Here is a 21,108-nt window from a genome sequence, read left to right as displayed (position 1 = left end):
AGGAGAGAAGGAGAAGAAGAAAGGAACAGAAGGAAAGTACAAAAACATTCATAAAGGGATGGCGGCGTAGGAGGACTCTGGGCTCAGTGCGCGTCCTGCTGATCACTTAGATTCCACCTACACCTGCCTAAATAACCCAGAAAACCACCAGAAGACTAGCAGAACAGAGACTCCACAGCCAAGCACAAACAAGAGGCCCACGGAAGAGGGTAGGAAGGGCAGAGAGGCGGTGTGCGCTGCATGGACTGGCAAGGGGAGCCGGGGCGGAGGGGCCCGCCAGCCAAGCAGAGCCCCCAAGTCAGGCTTGCAAAAGCAGAGGGGCCAGACGGAGTGTATTCCGACAGCAAGCGTGACTTAGGATCTGGGAGGTCATAAGTTAACAGCTCTGCTCAGAAAGCGGGAAGGCTGGAGGACAAAGGGAGGGAGAGTTGCTGAGCCCCCAGATGACAGAGCTCAGTTTGGCGGGGAACAAAGGTGCTCGCCAGCGCCATCTCCCTCGCCCATCCCCCAGCCAAAATCCCAAAGGGAACCAGTTCCTGCCGGGGAACTTGCGCCCTCCACACAAACACCCAACTCTGTGCTTCTGTGGAGCCAAATCTCCAGCAGCGGATCTGACTCACCCCTGCTGCCACAGGGCCCCTCCTAAAGTGGATCACCTAAGGAAAAGCGAGCTAAGCCTGCCCCTCCTGCTCCCGTGCACCTGGCCTACCCACCCCAGCTAATACGCCAGATCCCCAGCACCACAAGCCTGGCAGTGAGCAAGTACCCCAGATGGCCACGCCACCCCACAGTGAATCCCGCCCCTAGGAGAGGAAAAGAGAAGGCCCACACCAGTCTGACTGTGGCCCCAGCAGTGGGCTGGGGGCAGACATCAGGTCTGACTGCGGCTCCACCCACCAGCTCCAGTTATACACCAAGCACAGGGGAAGCACCCTGCAGGTCCTCACCACTCCAGGGACTATCCAAAATGACCAAACGGAAGAATTCCCCTCAGAAGAATCTCCAGGAAATAACAACAGCTAATGAACTGATCAAAAAGGATTTAAATAATATAACAGAAAGTGAATTTAGAATAATAGTCATAAAATTAATCGCTGGGCTTGAAAACAGTATACAGGACAGCAGAGAATCTCTTGCCACAGAGATCAAGGGACTAAGGAATAGTCAGGAGGAGCTGAAAAACGCTTTAAACGAGATGCAAAATAAAAAGGAAACGACCACAGCTCAGACTGAAGAGCAGAGGAGAGAATAGGTGAACTAGAAGATAAAATTATGGAAAAAGAGGGAGCTGAGAAAAAGACATAAAAAAATCCAGGAGTATGAGGGGAAAATTAGAGAACTAAGTGATACACTAAAAAGAAATAATATACGCATAATTGGTATCCCAGAGGAGGAAGAGAGAGGGAAAGGTGCTGAAGGTGTACTTGAAGAAATAATAGCTGAGAACTTCCCTGAACTGGGGAAGGAAAAAGGCATTGAAATCCAAGAGGCACAGAGAACTCCCTTCAGACATAACTTGAATCGATCTTCTGCACGACATATCATAGTGAAACTGGCAAAATACAAGGGTAAAGAGAAAATTCTGAAAGCAGCAAGGGATAAATGTGCCCTAACTTATAAAGGGAGATCTATAAGACTCGTGACTGATCTCTCTTTGAAACTCGACAGGCCAGAAAGGATTGGCACGAGATCTTCAGTGTGTTGAACAGAAAAAAAAATGCAGCCGAGAATCCTTTATCCAGCAAGTCTGTCATTTAGAATAGAAGGAGAGATAAAGGTCTTCCCAAACAAACAAAAAGTGAAGGAATTCGTCACCACTAAACCAGGCCTACAAGAGATCCTAAGGGGGATCCTGTGAGACAAAGTACCAGAGACAACGCTACAAGCATAAAACATAGAGACATCACAATGACTGTAAACCCATATCTTTCTATAATAACACTGAATGTAAACGGATTAAATGCACCAACCAAAAGACATAGGGTATCAGAATGGGTAAAAAAACAAGACCCATCTATTTGCTGTCTACAAGAGATTCATTTTAGACCTGAGGACACCTTCAGATTGAGAGTGAGGGGATGGAGAACTATTTATCATGCTACTGGAAGCCAAAAGAAAGCTGGAGTAGCCATACTTATATCAGACAAACTAGATTTTAAATTAAAGGCTGTAACAAGAGATGAAGAAGGGCATTATATAATAATTGCAGGGTGTATCCATCAGGAAGAGCTAACAATTATAAATGTCTATGCGCCCAATACAGGAGCCCCCAAATATATAAAACAATTACTCATAAACATAAGCAACCTTATTGATAAGAATGTGGTAAATGCAGGGGACTTTAACACCCCACTTACAGAAATGGATAGATCATCTAGACACACAGTCAATAAAGAAACAAGGGCCCTGAATGATACATTGGATCAGATGGACTTGACAGATAAATTTAGAACTCTGCATCCCAAAGCAACAGAATATACTTTCTTCTCGAGTGCACATGGAACATTCTCCAAGATAAATCATTAACTTGGTCACAAAACAGCCCTTCATAAGAATACAAGAATTGAAATTATACCATGCATACTTTGAGACCACAATGCTATGAAGCCTGAAATCAACCACAGGAAAAAGTCTGGAAAACCTCCAAAAGCATGGAGGTTAAAGAACACCCTACTAAAGAGTGCGTGGGTCAACCAGGCAATTAGAGAAGAAATTAAAAAATACATGGAAACAAACAAAAATGAAAATACAACAATCCAAACGCTTTGGGATGCAGTGAAAGCAGTGCTGAGAGGAAAATGCATTGCAATCCAGGCCTATCTCAAGAAACAAGAAAAATCCCAAATACAAAATCTAACAGCACACGTAAAGGAAAGAGAAGCAGAACAACAAAGACAGCCTAAACCCAGCAGAAGAAGAGAAATAATAAAATCAGAGCAGAAATAAACAATATGGAATCTAAAAAAACTGTAGACCTGATCAACGAAACCAAGAGTTGGTTTTTTGAAAAAATAAACAAAATTGACAAACCTCTAGCCAGGCTTCTCAAAAAGAAAAGGGAAATGACCCAAATAGATAAAATCATGAATGAAAATGGAATTATTACAACCAATCCCTCAGAGATACAAACAGTTTTCAGGGAATACAATGAAAAATTATATGCCAACAAACTGGACAACCTGGAAGAAATGGACAAATTCCTAAACACCCACACTCTTCCAAAACTCAATCAGGAGGAAATAGAAAGCTTGAACAGACCCATAACCAGTGAAGAAATTGAATCGGTTATCAAAAATCTCCCAACAAATAAGAGTCCAGGGCCAGATGGCTTCCCAGGGGAGTTCTACCAGACGTTTAAAGCAGAGATATTCCCTATCCTTCTCAAGCTATTCCAAAAAGTAGAAATGGAAGGAAAACTTCCAGACTCATTCTATGAAGCCAGCATTCCTTTGATTCCTAAACCAGACAGAGGCCCAGTAAAAAAAGAGAACTACAGGCCAATATCCCTGATAAATATGGATACAAAAATTCTCAATAAGATACTAGCAAATTGAATTCAACAGCATATAAAAAGAGTGGTTCACCATGATCAAGTGGGATTCATTCCTGGGATTCAGGGCTGGTTCAACATTCACATATCAATCAATGTGATACATCACATTAATAAAAGAAAAGATAAGAACCACATGATCCTGTCAATCGATGCAGAAAAAGCATTTGACAAAATTCAGCACCCTTTCTTAATAAAAACCCTTGAGAAAGTCGGGATAGAAAGAACAAACTTAAACATCATAAAAGCCATTTATGAAAGGCCCACAGCTAACATCATCATCAATGGGGAAAAACTGAGAGCTTTTTCCCTGAGATCAGGAACACGACAGGGATGTCCACTTTCACCGCTGTTGTTTAACATAGTGCTGGAAGTTCTAGCATCAGCAATCAGACAACAAAAGGAAATCAAAGGCATCAAAATTGGCAAAGATGAAGTCAAGCTTTCGCTTTTTGCAGATGACATGATATTATACATGGAAAATCCGATAGACTCCACCAAAAGTCTGCTAGAACTGATACATGAATTCAGCAAAGTTGCAGGATACAAAATCAATGTACAGAAATCAGTTGCATTCTTATACACTAACAATGAAGCAACAGAAAGACAAATAAAGAAATTGATCCCATTCACAATTGCACCAAGAAACATAAAATACCTAGGAATAAATCTAACCAAAGATGTAAAAGATCTGTATGCTGAAAACTATAGAAAGCTTATGAAGGTAATTGAAGACCATATAAAGACATGGAAAGACATTCCCTGCCAATGGATTGGAAGAATAAATTTTGTCAAAATGTCAATACTACCCAAAGCTATCTACACATTCAATGCAATCCCAATCAAAATTGCACCAGCATTCTTCTAGAAACTAAAACAAGCAATCCTAAAATTCATATGGAACCACAAAAGGCCCCGAATAGCCAAAGCAATTTTGAAGAAGAAGACCAAAGTAGGAGGCATCCCAATCCCAGACTTTAGCCTCTACTACAAAGCTGTAATCATCAAGACAGCATGGTATTGGCACAAAAACAGACACATAGACCAATGGAATAGAATAGAAACCCCAGAACTAGACCCACAAACGTATGGCCAACTCATCTTTGACAAAGCAGGAAAGAACATCCAATGGAAAAAAGACAGTCTCTTTAACAAATGGTGCTGGGAGAACTGGACAGCAACATGCAGAAGGTTGAAACTAGAACACTTTCTCACACCATTCACAAAAATAAACTCACAAAGGATAAAGGACCTGAATGTGAGACAGGAAACCATCAAAACCCTAGAGGAGAAAGCAAGAAAAGACCTCTCTGATCTCAGCTGTAGCAATCTCTTACTTGACACATCCCCAAAGGCAAGGGAATTAAAAGCAAGAATGAATTAGTGACTTTATGAAGATAAAAAGCTTCTGCACAGCAAAGGAAACAACCAACAAAACTAAAAGGCAATCAGTGGAATGGGAAAAAAATATTTGCAAATGACATATCGGACAAAGGGCTAGTATCCAAAATCTATAAACAGCTCACCAAACTCCACACCTGAAAAACTAGTAACCCAGTGAAGACATGGGCAGAAAACATGAATAGACACTTCTCTAAAGAAGACATCCGGATGGCCAACAGACACATGAAAAGATGCTCAATGTCGCTCCTCATCAGGGAAATACAAATCAAAACCACACTCAGATATCACCTCACGCCAGTCAGAGTGGCCAAAATGAACAAATCAGGAGACTATAGATGCTGGAGAGGATGTGGAGAAACGGGAACCCTCTTGCACTGTTGGTAGGAATGCAAATTGGTGCATCCACTCTGGAAAACAATGTGGAGGTTCCTCAGAAAATTAAAAAGAGACCTACCCTATGACCCAGCAATAGCACTGCTAGGAATTTACCCAAGGGATACAGGAGTACTGATGCATAGGAGCACTTGTACCCCAATGTTTATAGCAGCACTCTCAAGAATAGCCAAATTATGGAAAGAGCCTAAATGTCCATCAACTGATGAATGGATAAAGAAATTGTGGTTTATATACACAATGGAGTACTACGTGGCAATGAGAAAGAACGAAATATGGCCCTTTGTAGCAACGTGGATGGAACTGGAGAGTGTGATGCTAAGTGAAATAAGCCATACAGAGAAAGACAGATACCATATGCTTTCACTCTTATGTGGATCCTGAGAAACTTAACAGAAACCCATGGGGGAGGGGAAGGAAAAGAAAAAGAGGTTAGAGTGGGAGAGAGCCAAAGCATGACACTCTTAAAAACTGAGAACAAATGAGCGTTGATGGGGGGTGGGAGAGAGGGGAGGGTGGGTGATGGATATTGAGGAGGGCACCTTTTGGGATGAGCACTGGGTGTTGTATGGAAACCAATTTGACAATAAATTTCATATATTGAAAAAAAATCCATAAAACAATTAACAAAATTGCAATAAGTACATCCTAATCAATAATTATGTTATATGTAAATGGACTAAATTCTTTAATCAAATACCATAGAATGTTTGAATGAGCTAAAAAAGACACATCTATATATTACCTACAAGAGACTTACTTTTGAAATGAGGACACACAGAGAATGAAAGTGAAAGAATGGAAAAAGATACTCCATACATATAGAAACAAAAAGATAGTTAGTATAATAGTCCTATCATACAAAATAGACTTTAAAGCAAAGACTATAGTAAAAGACAAAGAAGACCATTACATAATTATAAAGCAATCAATCCAATAAGAAGATATACCACATAAATTTATATGCACCTAACATAGGAGTACCAAATATATAAAGCAAATATTAATGGAGATAAGGTGGAAATTGACAGTAATACATTAACAGTGGAGGATTTGAAAACCTCACTTACATCATTGGATAAATCATCTAGACAGAAAATCTGTAAAGATAAGTCAACCTTAAAAAACATATTAAGGGGCGCCTGAGTGGCTCAGTCGGCTGAGCGTCTGACTTCAGCTCAGGTCATGATCTCACGGTCTGTGAGTTCGAGTCCTGCATCAGGCTCTGTGCTGACAGCTCAGAGCCTGGAGCCTGTTCCAGATTCTGTGTCTCCCCCTCTCTCTGCCCCTCCCTCACTCGCGCTCTGTCTCTCTCTGTCTCAAAAATAAATTAAAAAAAACATTAAAAAAACATATTAAACTAGATGGACTTAATAGACATATGCAGAACACTTTATCCAAAATCAACAGAACACACATTCTCCTCAGGTGCATATAGAACCTATTCAAGGAGAGATCAAATGTTAGGTGACACACACACACACACAAGTCTCAATAAATTCAAAATATTGAAATGATATCCAGCATCGTTTTTGACCACAATGGCATTTAATTAATCAATTACAAGCAGAAAGCTAAAAAACACAAAAATGTGGAGATTAAGCAACATACTACTGACCAGTCATCAAAGAAATCAAAGGAGAAATAAAAAATACCAATGGACATATGAAAAAAAAAAACCACAGCATATAAAAATCTATGAGATGCAGAAAAAGTGGTTCTGAAAGGGAATTTCATAACAATAAAGAAACAATGAAGGGACACCTGGGTGGCTCTGTTGATTGAGCATCTGACTTCCACTAAAATCATTATCTCACAGCTTGTGAGCTCTTTGCTTGAGCCTGGAGCCTGCTTTGGATTCTGTGTCTCCCTCTCTCTCTTGCCCCTCCCTTACATGTTATCTCTCTCTCTCTCTTTCTCTCTCTCTCTCTTTCTCATAAATAAACATTAAATTTTTTAAAAAAAGAAAAAATAAAGAAAAAAATCAGATAAACAGTTTAATTTTACACTTAAAGGAACTAAAAAAAAATGAATAACAAAGCCCCAAATTAGTAGAAGGAAGAAAATAATAAAGATCGATGGAAATATAGAGAGGCTGAAAAATCAATAGAAAATGTCAATAAAACAAAGAGCTGGTTCATTGAAAATATAAACCAAACTGACAATTAGTTAGACTCACTATGAAAAAAATAGAAGTCTCAAATATATAAAATCAGAAATGAAAAGAAGGAAAGTTAAAATTGATAACACAGAACTACAAAGGATCATTAAAAACTGTAAACAACTCTGTGCCAAGAAATTGGGCAACCTAGTAAAAGAATTGATACATTCCTAGAAACATACAATCTTCCAAAACTGAATCATGAAGAAATAGAAAATGTGAATAGATTGATTTCTATTAAGGAGATTGAATATGTAACCAAAGTCTTCTTCGAAAATTGAAGCCCAGAACCAGATGGCTTTACTGGTAAGTTCTAAAAAACATTCAAAGATTTAATACCTATTCTAAAACCGTTCCAATGTATCAAAGTAGAGGAAATGCTTCCAAATTACCTTTATAAGGTCGCCATTACCCTGATACAAAAACCAGACAGGAGGCCACAAAAAGATTAGGAGTCAATATCCCTGATAAATATAGATGTAAAAATCCTCAACAAAATATTAGCAAACTAAATTTAAAAATATTTTAAGGGAATCATAAACCACGATCAGTTGGGATTTATTCCAGGAATGCATGAATGATTTAATACCCATTTTTAATCACTGTGATATATCACCTTAACAAAATGAAAGATAATCATATGATCATCTCAACCAATGCAGGTAAAGCATTTGACAAAATTCAACATCGTGATAAAAACGCCCAACAAAGTGGTTATAGAAGGAATGTACCTCAACATAATAAAAATCATATATGACAAGCCCACAGCTAATCTCATACTCAATGGTAAAAAACTGAAGGATTTTCATCTAACATCAGGAACTACACAAGGATGCCTACACTTACCACTTCTATTCAATATAATACTGGAAGCCCTAAAGACAGCAATATAATAAGAAAAAGAGATAAAAGCCATCCAAATTGGGAAAGAAGTAAAACTCACAATTTGTAGATGGCATGATATTATATATAGAAAATTATTTTTTTATTTTTTTTTTATTTTTGAGAGAGAGAGACAGAGCATGAGCAGGGGAGGGGTAGAGAGAGAGGGAGACACAGGATCCAAAGAAGGCTCTAGGCTCTGATCTGTCAGCACAGAGCCCAATGCAGGGCTCAAACTCATGAACCATGAGATCATGACCTGAGCTGAATCTGGTGCTCAACCTGACTGAGCCACCCAGGCGCCCCAATATTATATATACAAAATTCTAACATCTACACCAAAAGAAATTTTAGAACTAATCAATAAATTCAGTAAAGTTGCTGGGTACAAGATCAATATACAGAAATCTGTGCTATTTCTATGCACTAATAATGAACTATGTGAAAGGAGAATTAAGAAAGCAACCACATTTGCAATGGAACCAAAAAGAATAAAATACCTAGGAATAACTTTATCCAAAGAGGTGAAATTCCTGTACGTTGAAAACCATAAGACACTGAAAAAAGAAACTGAAGAAGACACAAATAATGAAAAGACATTCTGTGTTCATAAATTGGAAGAATTAATATTGTTAACATGTCCATACTACCCAAAGCAATCTACAGATTCAATGCAATCCCTGTCAAAATACCAACAGCATTTTTTCAAAGAACTAGAACAAATAATCCTAAAATTTGTATGAAACAACAACAAAACCAAATATTCAATATAATCTTGGGAAAGAACAAAGCTGGAGGTATCCCATTTAATCATTTCAAACTACACTACAAAGCTATCATAATCAAAACAGTATAGTATTGGCATAAAAATAGACACATGCATCAATGGAACAAAATAGAGAGCCCAGAAATAAACCTACATATATATGGACAATTAATTTATGACAAAAAATCCAGGAATGTATGATGGAGAAAGAATAATTTATGCATAAATTGGTGCTGGAAAAGCTAAACAGTCACATGCAAATGAAACCAGACCACTCTCTTACCCTATACAAAAAATTAACTCAAATGGATTAAAGACTTGAATATGAACCCTTGAAACCATAAAATTCCTAGAAAAAAAAATCATAGATGGCAAGCACCTTGACATTGGTCTTAGCAATGTATTTGTGTATCTGATGCCAAAGGCAAGGGAAACAAAAGCAAAAATAAACAAATGGGATTATTTCAAACTACTTCATTATACACAATGAAGTGAGCCATCATCAAAATGAAAAGGCAACGCTCTGAATGGGAGAATATATTTTCAAACTATATATCTGAAAATGGGTTGATATCCAAAATATATAAATATCATACAACTGAACAATGAAAATCAAATAACCTGATTTAAAAATGGGCAGATAATCTCAATGAATATTTTTCTAAAGAAGACATACAGATGATGAGCACTGGGTGATGTATGGAATTTTTGAATCACTATATTATACACCTGAAACCAATATAACATTGTATTTTAACTAACTGAAATCAAAATAAAACTTTTAAAAAGAAGACATACAGATGACCAATAGATACATAAAAGATGCTCAATACCACTAATCATCAAGAAAATGCAAATCTAAACCACAGTGATATATCACCTGACATTAACCAGAATAACTATTATCAAAAGGACACAAAAACAAGTTTTGGTGAGGATGTGGAGAAAAGGAAACCCTTGTGCACTGTTGGTAGGGTTGTATATTGATGCAGCCACTATGAAAAACAATACTGGAGATTCCTCAAAAAAATAAGAATTGATCTACCATATGATTCAGCTTTCCCACTTCTGGTTATTTGTCAAAAAATATGAAAACACTAATTCAAAAATATATATTCACACCTATGTTCATTGCAGCATTATTTATAATAGCCAAGATGTGGAAACAATATAAGTGTTCATCCTTAGATGAATGAGTACAGAAGATATGAGATAAATGTATGTATGTATGTATATGTATATATACACTTACCCATTTATCTATGGATGAATACTTACATTGTTTTTGTATCTTGGCACTATATATCTTGGAGATATATATATATATCTTTATATATATATATTGAATACTACTCAGCCATGAATAAGAACAAAATCTTGCTATCTGTGACAACATGGATAAAACTTGAGGGTATTATGCTAAATGAAATAAGCGAGACAGTGAAAGAAAAATACCACATCATTTCATGTATATTTGGAATCTAAAAAAAGGAATAGAATTACTATGAAAATATTTTTTCACATAATTAAGACATAGGATGCTCTATGGAGTATGAGGAATACTGAATGCCATGGTGGGTAAGCTCCTAACAATAAAGAGCTCAATATTTAAAAAAAAAATGTTTATTTTTTAGAGAGAGACAGAGAGAGCACAAGCTGCAGAGGGTCAGAGAGAGAGGGAGACACAGAATCTGAAGCAAGCTCCAGGCTCTGAGCTGTCAGCACAGAGCCTGATGTGGGGCTTGAAGCCATGAACCCTGAAATCCTACGCTAAACTGACTGAGCCACCCAGGCTCCCCAAGAACTCAACATTCTTAAATGTAAAAAGCTAAAATAACTAAGTGAATGAAGTTGAAACATACTTTTCAATACAAAAAGGCCACAGAAATGATTTCTTCAAAGATTTTTTATGTTTGTAAATACCTTTGAAATCTCAGAATTCGGATTCATTAGAAATGTTAGTGTCATGTAACCAAGTACTTGGCTGTTTCCAATGGAAATTTTTGAAGAAAATAAAATTCTAATCTGTAAAAGATATTATATTTAAATTAAAATAAAATCCTATTATTCTTTTAAACAATTCCAAACAAGTAATTTGTTTTAATATTGTTCCTCCACGTTTCTACAAACAATCCCAAATAAGAAACCGTTTTTCCCCTTAGGGTAGAAACATAATTCCTCCACAATCTAGGCAAAAAGCAAGACCCTAACTGTAACAGGTTGGATGACTCCAACCTCAAATCAGCATTCTTCAAACAAAGGAGTAAAAAAAATCCAACCTCAGGATTTCTGGATAACAGGTTTCACATGAAAAATTTTCACACTGAATTTGATTTCTATGTGCTTTCTTGAGTTTAAAAATCTATTTACCCCTAACATTGTATATATTTTACACATCAGTGTCACTTTTACTTAACTGCCTTTTTGATCTATGACAAATAAGTTCTCATTTCCTTATATCACATTAAGATAAATGTATCCATAACTACTTGAAGTGTTACCAATCCAAGAATATTTTATTCTAGTAAATCAAAGCCCAATGTTTAGAAGCAAAATTATTGAGTTTCAAGCATTAGGCTCCTTCCTGTAAGCATTGATCTTATCCCAATCCCTGAATCATATCTTTCAAGTGTGTCACTTAAAAAAGTTTACTGATAAGACCAACCCTTCAAAAAAATACATATTTAGCTGCCCTTAATTTTTTTTCATTCTGTACCCTGCTTATGGTTGTTTCATATTTGATCACCAGGGATTAATTTAGTTTCTTCCCATTAACAGTTCAGTATACATTATTTTTTATGGAACTGAACAAGTTTGCTTCAGAGTTAGTGGAGAAATATATATTATACCTATTTGCTATTGATGAACCTATATTATCACTGCTCGTGAAAAATGCAGAAAAAGTTTCTGAAGAAACTGAAGATGTTATATGCAGTATAATATAGTGGGTACAGGCTTGGGTATTGAAATCAGACACATCAAGATCCAAACTAGATTATTGGCCCGCATTGGAGGTAATATTGAACAAATCATTTTAAGCCTTTTATTTTCATAAGCGGGTTAAATAAAGTAATGTATAGAAAGTCTTGCACAAATAGTAAGGACTCAGTAAGTGTTAACAAAGATAAAACCAATATACCCCAATAAAAACTTTAGAGTGCACCTGGATTTCATAGCCTCATTAATAAGTAGATTGTATCATTAGTCAATTAACCTTTACTTTCCACAGCTAAAATTATATTTTAAAAGTTTTTATACATTATAAAATGAAGAATTTAGGTAATGACTGCAACAGACTACAACACAGAACTTAAAGCTAAATTCCCTTGCTTTTACATGTTTGAATTTTTCAATGAACTTTCTGTGTCAGAACTCTGCCAATGTTTGTGTAAATCATATGCTAAACTTCTTGGTTCAGTTTTGTTTCATTGATCACTTAATAAATAAATATTTGTCTAACATCTATTATTTACCATGACTCTATTATTTGTTACTACTATAAATTTGCATAAGATATTGCTTCTGTTTTCAAGTCTGTTTGCACAAGTCTGGAAGAAGAGGCAGAGATGTAAATAGCTGATAATAATAAAAAGTTATGTGTACACAAATAACTTATTATAGAAATTGTGACAAATGTCATAAAGCAGTTTGACATGAATCATAAGAATAGGTGTGGAATAGTAAGATTCATAGCACTCATCTCATGTACAATGTTAAGATTATAAAGTAAAACTTAGGTTTCTTACTCACAGTGGGATATAACAGAGCCAGACTGTGCTTTGCCAATTATTAGTGATATGATTATGAGCCCTAGTATTCTCTGTTGTAAATTGGGTTAATAAAATTTTCATTTAAATATTTGTTTTGAGGACTTGTTCTTTCACCTTGCAAATATTTATTAAATCCTTATTCTTCCAGGCAGTGTGGTAAGTGCTGAATTAAATAAGACTGTGAAAAATGCACTTGATACATGACAGGCTTTCAATAAAAGACAACTATATAAGGGGGGCTTTGAGTAGTAATAATAAGTTAGCAATAATAAGTTGAATATTTTCTATGTGATACATGTTATATCACTTTCGAATACTGATAATGACCAAAGAAGATAGTTCATGTATTTGAGGGGCTAGTCTAGCACATACTTTCATTATTTGGATATGTTTCACAAAATTCCAATACCAAAATGAATATATTTATCATATTAATATATTATTAACATATATTAGATTAATGTCATTATATAATTATAATACATAATAATATTAACATATACATTATATTATGTAGTATAACTATAATACAATGTAATACTTTTATATTAAAATAATATTGATGTTGATATATTAAACATATTTAAATATGTTAAATAATACACTTCTTGTATCATTGATATATCAATGATATATTGATTCAATATTTATAATATAAATATTAATATTTCCTTTTTATGATTGAGTTAACAGAAAGATGAACATGTCTCCCTAAAGTAACATAGGCTAGTTTGCTAAAGCACTGAGTGAAACATTACTTTGCTCAAGCTGAGCCTAATATTTCTTCTAAGGAAACATGCTGCTTTTGATTAATACAGTTTGTAGTCTTTTAACTAAAGACACAGATTAAATTATTTGACCATTGCTGAAAGCACTTCTATAAGCATTGGGGTACAAGTGCCCCTATGAATCAGCACTCCTGTATCCTTTGGATAAACTCCTAGTAGTGCTATTGCTGGGTTGTAGGTAGTTCTATTTTTAATTTTTTGAGGAACCTTCACAGTATTTTCCAGAGTGGCTGTACCAGTTTGCATTCCCACCAACAGTGCAAGAGGGTTCCCATTTCTCCACATCCTTGCCAGCATCTGTTTCCTGAGTTGTTAATTTTAGCCACTCTGACAGGTATGTAGTTGTATCTTAATGTGGTTTTGATTTTTATTTCCCTGACAATGAGTGATGTTGTGCATCTTATTATGTGCCTGTTGGCCATCTGGATGTCTTCTTTGTAAAAATGTCTATTCGTGTCTTCTGTCCATTTATTCACTGGATTATTTGTTTCTCAGGTGTTGAGTTTGGTGCTTTCTTTATAGATTTTGTATATTAACCCTTTATCTGATATGCCATTTGCAAATATTTTCTCCCATTCTGTTCATTGCCTTTTAATTTTGTTGATTGTTTCCTTTGCAGTGCAGAAGGTTTTATCTTGATGAGGTCCCAATAGCTCATTTTTGCTTTTATTTCCCTTGCCTTTGTAGACATGTCAAGTAAGAAGTTGTGTGGCTGAGGACAAAGAGGTTGTTGCTTGTTTTTTTTCTCTAGGGTTTTGATGGTTTCCTGTCTCACATTTAGGTCTTTCATCAAAATCATGGAAAGAGCCCAAATGTCCATCAACTGATGAATGAATAACGATGTGGTTTATATATACAATGGAATACTACTTGGCAATGAGAAAGAATAAAATATTGTCATTTGCAACAACGTGGATGGAATTGGAGGGTATTACGCTAAATAAAATAAGTCAGTCATAAAAAGACAGATATCATATGTTTTCACTCTATGTGGAACTTGAGACTTAACAGAAGACCATGGGGAAAGGGGAAAGGGAAGGGGAAAAAATAGTTTCAAACAGAGAGGGAGGCAAACCCATAAGAGACTCTTAAATACAGAGAACTAACTGAGGGTTGGTTGGGGTTGTGTGGGAGAAGGGAAAATGGTTTACCGGCATTGAGGAGGGCACTTGTTGGGATGAACACTGAGTGTTGTATGTAAGCAATGAATAATGGGAATCTACACCCAAAACCAAGAACACACTGTATACACTGTATGTTAGCTAACTTGACAACAAATTATATAGAAGAAGAAGAAGAAGAAGAAGAAGAAGAAGAAGAAGAAGAAGAAAAGACACATAGAGAAAAGATGGTCATGTGACAGTGGAGGCAGAAATTGGAGTGATGCATCCACTAGCCAAGGAATGCCTGGGGCTACCAGAAGCTGGAAGTAAGGAAGGATCCTTTCTTGGAGGCTTCAGAGGGAGCATGGCTTTGCCAACACCTTGATTTCAGACCTCCAGCCTCCAGAACTGTGAGAGAATAAATTTTTATTGTTTTAAGCCAAAAAAAAAAAAAAGACACAGATTCAAGTTTAAAATATACTTGCCATTTTAGGAGCATAAAAATTGGGTTAATTGTTGGTGGTTGAAAATTTCTACCCACTTTTTCTTGAATTTGTCATTCAAATGGATGATTCAGAGAAAAGGTAGCTGGAAAATATTATCATATCCAACATTCTCATTGTGTTTAGGCAATATTATATTGTTTATTTGTTCATTTGTTTTTCTATATATGTTTCAAATAAGAAATTTAAAGTAATTTCTAAACAAAACAGATATTAGTTAACATTTTAGAATGAATTATCCCTTTATGAAATTCTTGCCCTCAAATATCCTGCTACTAACGGTTACTTTTTGCATGTAGGCAAATCAAAGACTTATACAGCATTTATTTTTTTAATACAAAATTTTATTATTGCAGGATAGTCATATTGACTGGTGTAAGATAATTTTAATTATGATTTACAGATGAAAATCTAAATGTCAAAAATTTACACAAGCAAAATCAAAGAACTTCCTGGCTTTCTGAGGTTTGATCTCTTATCACTAAAACACTCTCTACTTGAAATAAGTTATTGTCAAAAATTTTCTAATTTTATTGTGGTTCTTTATAAATTCATTGTTGCTGATTGGTTGTAATAGTTAAGGAATCTAAATTAGCTACATAAGATTAATTTTAAAATTAAATTACAATAATTGCAAAAAAAGTTATCAGAAATCAACTTTCTTCACAAAAATGACGTCATCACAAAATATTTAGAGGTTATTTAATTATAAACAATAAAACATTAATAATTTAGGTCATAAATTTGGAAACATTTTCTATGAAGAGCCTCACAGTAACTATTCTAGGACTTCTGTACTTCATGGTCTCTTTGGCAAGCTACTACTCACCTCTGTCATTTTAATGTGAAAGTAACCAGACACAATATATAAAAAGATGGGGGCTCCTGGATGGCTCAGTCAGTTGAGTGTCCGACTTTCAGCTCAGGTCATGATCTCACACTCCGTGAGTTCGAGTCCCATATTGGGCTCTGTGCTGACAGCTCAGAGCCTGGAGCCCGCTTCAGATTCTGTGTCTCCCCCTCTCTCTGCGCCTCCCCTGCTCATGCTTTGTCTCTCCCTGTCTCAAAAATAAAGAAGAACATTAAAAAAATAAAAAGATGAACAAGTATATATTCTAATAAAACTTTATATATGCCAAAATTTGAATTTCATATAATTTTCACACAATATTCTTTAAAAAATTTTTTTTCAATGACTTAAAAATGTAAAAAAAAAATGCCAAGGGTTCTTAGGTCAAGGGCTATATACAAACAGGTGGAGGCAAGATTTAGTTTATAAGCTATAGATTTTTACCCCTTTTTAAGGTAACTTTCACTACCCCTTGCAGAAGAACCTCTGTTTTGGAATATCAATTGATAGGGATTAATATAAGATTATAAAATTAACCATAAATGATTATTAATAAGTATGCCAGCATCTCTTTCAATTATAATCAGAAATAAATTGAAAATATAACTAGTGTCCCAGGGCTAGCAACATGTCCTTCATCAGGACACAAAAGCCTAAATTTCAACTTCAGTTTTTCTATGGACTGGCATGGGTAATGGAAATTTCTAGAATTTTTATATATTTTTTAATTTAAATTCAGGTTAGCTAACATGCAGTGGTGTGATATTGGTTTCAGGAATAGAATTCAGTGATTCATCACTTATATACAACACCCAGGGCTCATCAACAAGTGCCCTCATTAATACCCATCACCTATCTAGATCATCTCCCATCGACATCCCTCCATCAGCTCTCAGTTTGCTATCATTAGAGTCTCTTGTGATTTGTTTCCCTCTCTTCTCTTTCCTGCTTCCCATGGGTTCATCTGTTTTGTTTCTTAAATTCCACACATGAGTGAAATAACATATTTGCCTTTCTCGGACTGATTTATTTCACTTAGCATAATATATTCTAGCTTCATCCATGTAATTGCAAATGAGATTTCATTTTTTGATGGCTGAGTAATATTCTATCGTATATTTGTATCACTTCTTTATCTATTCATCAGTTGATAGACATTTGGGCTTTCCATAATTTTGCTATTGTTAGTAATGCCACGATAAACATTGGGTTACATGTACCCCTTCAAATCTTTGTGTTTTTTTTATCCTTTGGGTAAATAGCTAATAATGCAAGTGCTGGATCATACAGTAGTTCTAATTTTCGTTTTTTTGAAGAACCTCCATATGTTTTCCAGAGTGACTACACCAGTTTGCATTCCCAACCACAGTGCAAGAGGGTCCCCCTTTCTCTGTATCCTTGCCAACACATGTTGTTTCATGTGTTGTTAATTTTAGACGTTCTGACAGGTGTGAGGTGATATCTCATTCTGATTTTGATTTGTATTTCCCTGGTGATGAGTGATGTTGAGCATATTTACATGTGTCTGTTAGCCACCTGGATGTCTTCTTGGGAAAACTGTCTATTCATGTTTTCTGCCAATTTAACTGGGTTGTCTGATTTTTGGGTGTTGAGTTTGATAAGTTCTTTATAGATTTTGGATATTAACCCTTTATGAGATATGTCATTTGCAATTATCTTCTCCCATCCCATCAATTGCTGTTTAGATTTGTTGATTGTTTCCTTTGCTGTGCAAAAGCTTTTTTATCTTGATGAAGTCCCAATAGTTCATGTTTGTTTTTGTTCCCTTGCCTCAGGAGACATTACTATACTATATGCCCTTACTATATAGTAAGAAGCTATAACAGCCAATGTCAAAGAGGTTACTTCCTGTGCTCTCCTCTTGGATTTTAATGGTTTCCTGTTTCACATTTAGGTCTTCCATCTATTTTGAATTTATTTTTGTGGATGGTGTAAGAAAGTGTAGAGTTTCATTCTTCTGTATGTCGCCATTCAGTTTTCCCAACACCATTTGTTGAAGAGACTGCTTTTTCCCCCCTTTGGATATTTTTTCCTGCTTTGTAAAAGATTAGTTGGCCTTACAGTTTTGCATGCATTTCTGGGTTTTCTATTCTATTCCTTTGATCTATGCACCTGTTTTTGTGCCTATACCATACTGTTTTAATGACTACAACTTTGTAATACAGTTTGAGGTCTGGAATTGTGATGACTCCAGCTTTGATTTTCTTTTTGAGAAATGCTTTGGTTATTCGGGGATTTTTGTGATTCCATACAAATGTTATATTATCTTTTCTAGTCTGTGAAGAATGCTATTGGTACCTTGATAAGGATTGCATTAAATATGTAGATTGCTTTGGGTAGTCTAACAATGCTTGTTCTTCCAATCCATGAGTATGGAATGCTTTTCCATTTCTTTATGCCCTCTTTAATATCTTTCATAAGTCTTCTATAGTTTTCAGAGTGTAGAACTTTGAACTCTTTAGTTAGGCCTATTCTTTAGTTTCTTATGGTTTCTGGTGCAACTGTCAATGAGATCAATTCCTTGATTTCTTTTTCTACTGCTTTGTTATTGGTGTATAGAAGTGCAACAGGTTTCTGAATGTTGATTTTATATCCTGTGACTTTACTGAATTCATGCATTACTTCTATCAATTTTTGGGTGGAGTCTTCTGGGTTTTCTACATAGAGAATCATGTCATCTGCAAATAATGAAAGTTTCACTTCATCCTTGATGATTTGCATGTCCTTTATTTATTTTTGTTATCTGATTACTGAGGCTAATGCTTCTAGTACTATGTTAAATACTAATGATGAGAGTGGGTACCCTTGTCTTGTTTTGACCCTAGGGGAAAGTCTCTCAATTTTCCCCATTGATGATGATTTTAGCGTGTGTCTTCCATATATGGCCTTTATCATGTTGAGGTATTTTCCATCTATCCCTACTTTGTTGAGGGTTTTTATCAAGGATTTTGTCAAATGCTTTTTCTGCATCTATTGAAAGGATCATATGGTTCTTAACCTTTCTTTTATTAATGGGCTATATCACAAAGAGTGCTTTGCAAATACTGAACCAGCCCTGCAGCCCAGGAATAAATCCCACTTGATCATGGAGAATAATTCTTTTAACATACTATTGAATTTTATTTCCTCATATCTTGTTGAGAATTTTTGCATCCAGATTCATCAGTGATATTGGCTTATAATTTTCCTTTTTAGTGGGATCCTTATTTGGTTTGGGAAGCAATATAATGTGGGGTTCATAGAATGACTCTGGAAATATTTCTCCCATTTCTGGTTTTTGGAACAGTTTGAGAATAGTTATTAATTCTTCTTTAAATGTCTGATAGAATTCCCTTGGGAAGCCTTTGGTCAAAGATTCTTGTTTATTGGGAGGTTTTTGATTCCTGATTCAATTTCTTTGCCAGTTACGGGTCTATTCAAATTTTCTTATTTTTTCTGTTTCAGTTTTGGTAGTTTGTGAGTTTCTAGGAATTTTCCCATTTCTTCCAGACTACCAAGTTTGCTGGCATATAGATTTTTATAGTATTATAATTGATGGTATTTCTCTGGTGTTGATTGTGATCTCTTCTCTTTCATTCTTGATTTTATATACTGGAATCCTTTCTCTTTTCTTTTTGATAAATATGGATAGTGTTTTATCAATTTTGTTAATTCTTTCAAAGAATCAGTTCTTAGTTTCATTGTATGTTCTACTATGGGTTATTTTGGTTTGTTTATTTCTATATTATTTATTTCTTCTCCAATCTTTATTATTTCCCCTTTTCTCCTGGCTTTAAGCTTTATTTGCTGTTACTTTTCTAGCTCCTTTAGGAATAACATAGGTTTTGTATTGGGGATTTTTACTGCTTCTTGAGATAGGCCTGAACTGCAATATAATTTCCCCTTAGGAGTGCATTTGCTTCATCCCAAAGAATTCTCATATTTTCATTTTCATTGACTTCCATGTATTTTTAAATTTCTTATTTATTTTCCTGGTTAACCCATTCATTCTTTAGTAGGATGCTCTTTAACCTCTATGTATTTAAGGCGTTTCCAATTTTTGTTGTGATTGACTTCAAGTTTCATATCGTTGTGACCTAAAAATGTGCATGGTATGATCTCAATCTTTTTGTACTTTTTGAAGCTTGATTTGTGACCCAGTTATGTGATGTATTCTGGACAATGTTCCATTTGTACTCAAGAAGAATGTGTACTGTGCTGTTTTAGGAAGAAATGTTCTAAATATATCTGTTAAGTCCATCTGGTCCAGTCCATCTATTGTTGTATGTGGAGTAGTCAAGTCCCCTACTATTATTGTATTATTATCAATGATTTTGTTTGTTCAACATCAATTTATATACTTGGGTTTTCCAAGTTGGGGCCATAAATATTTACAATTGTTAGATCTTCTTGATGCATAGACCCCTTAGTTATGATGCAATGCTCTTCTTCATCTCTTGTTACAGTCTTTATTTTAAAGTCTTGTTTGTGTGATATAAGTATGGCTGCTCCAGCTTTCTTTTGATGTCCATTAGCATGATAGATTGTTCTCCATCCTCTCACTTTCAATCTGCAGGTGTCTTTAGATCTAAAATGAGTCTCTTATGGGCAGTGTATTGATGAATCTTGTTTTTCTTTTTTTATCCATTCTGATAACCTATGTATTTTTATTGGAGAATTTAGTCCATTTACATTCAGAGTAATTATTTAAAGATATGAATTCTGTGCCATCGTGTTACTTGTTAGAGTTGATGTTCCTGGTATTGTTCTATGTTTTTTTTTCCTTGTCTTTGTTGCTCTTGGTGTTTTGTTTTATTTTGTTTTGTCTCTACTCAGAGAGTCTCCCTTAACATTTCTTGCAGGGCTGGTTTAGTGGTCACAAACTCCTTTAATTTTTGTCTGGGAAACTTCTTACCTCTCCTATTTTGAATGACAGTC

At 35.3% G+C, this 21,108-nt stretch overlaps 1 long non-coding RNA gene across 1 annotated transcript in view; it reads left to right on the top strand.

The window, feature by feature from the left end:
* The window catches only part of LOC131501864 (uncharacterized), a 39,295-nt gene extending 26,278 nt beyond the window's left edge, over positions 1-13,017 (top strand). Inside the window, exons 2-3 of the long non-coding RNA XR_009256912.1 lie at positions 10,791-11,375; positions 11,557-13,017. This is a non-coding gene — a long non-coding RNA (uncharacterized LOC131501864). The remainder of the gene's footprint in view (positions 1-10,790; positions 11,376-11,556) is intronic.
* The last annotated feature ends 8,091 nt before the right edge of the window (positions 13,018-21,108 follow it).

This window comes from Neofelis nebulosa, chromosome X (assembly GCF_028018385.1).
Source record: "Neofelis nebulosa isolate mNeoNeb1 chromosome X, mNeoNeb1.pri, whole genome shotgun sequence".
Lineage (NCBI taxonomy): Eukaryota > Metazoa > Chordata > Mammalia > Carnivora > Felidae > Neofelis > Neofelis nebulosa.
Note: the sequence above shows the minus strand (reverse complement) of the source record. Positions and strands in the feature narration are given on the sequence as shown.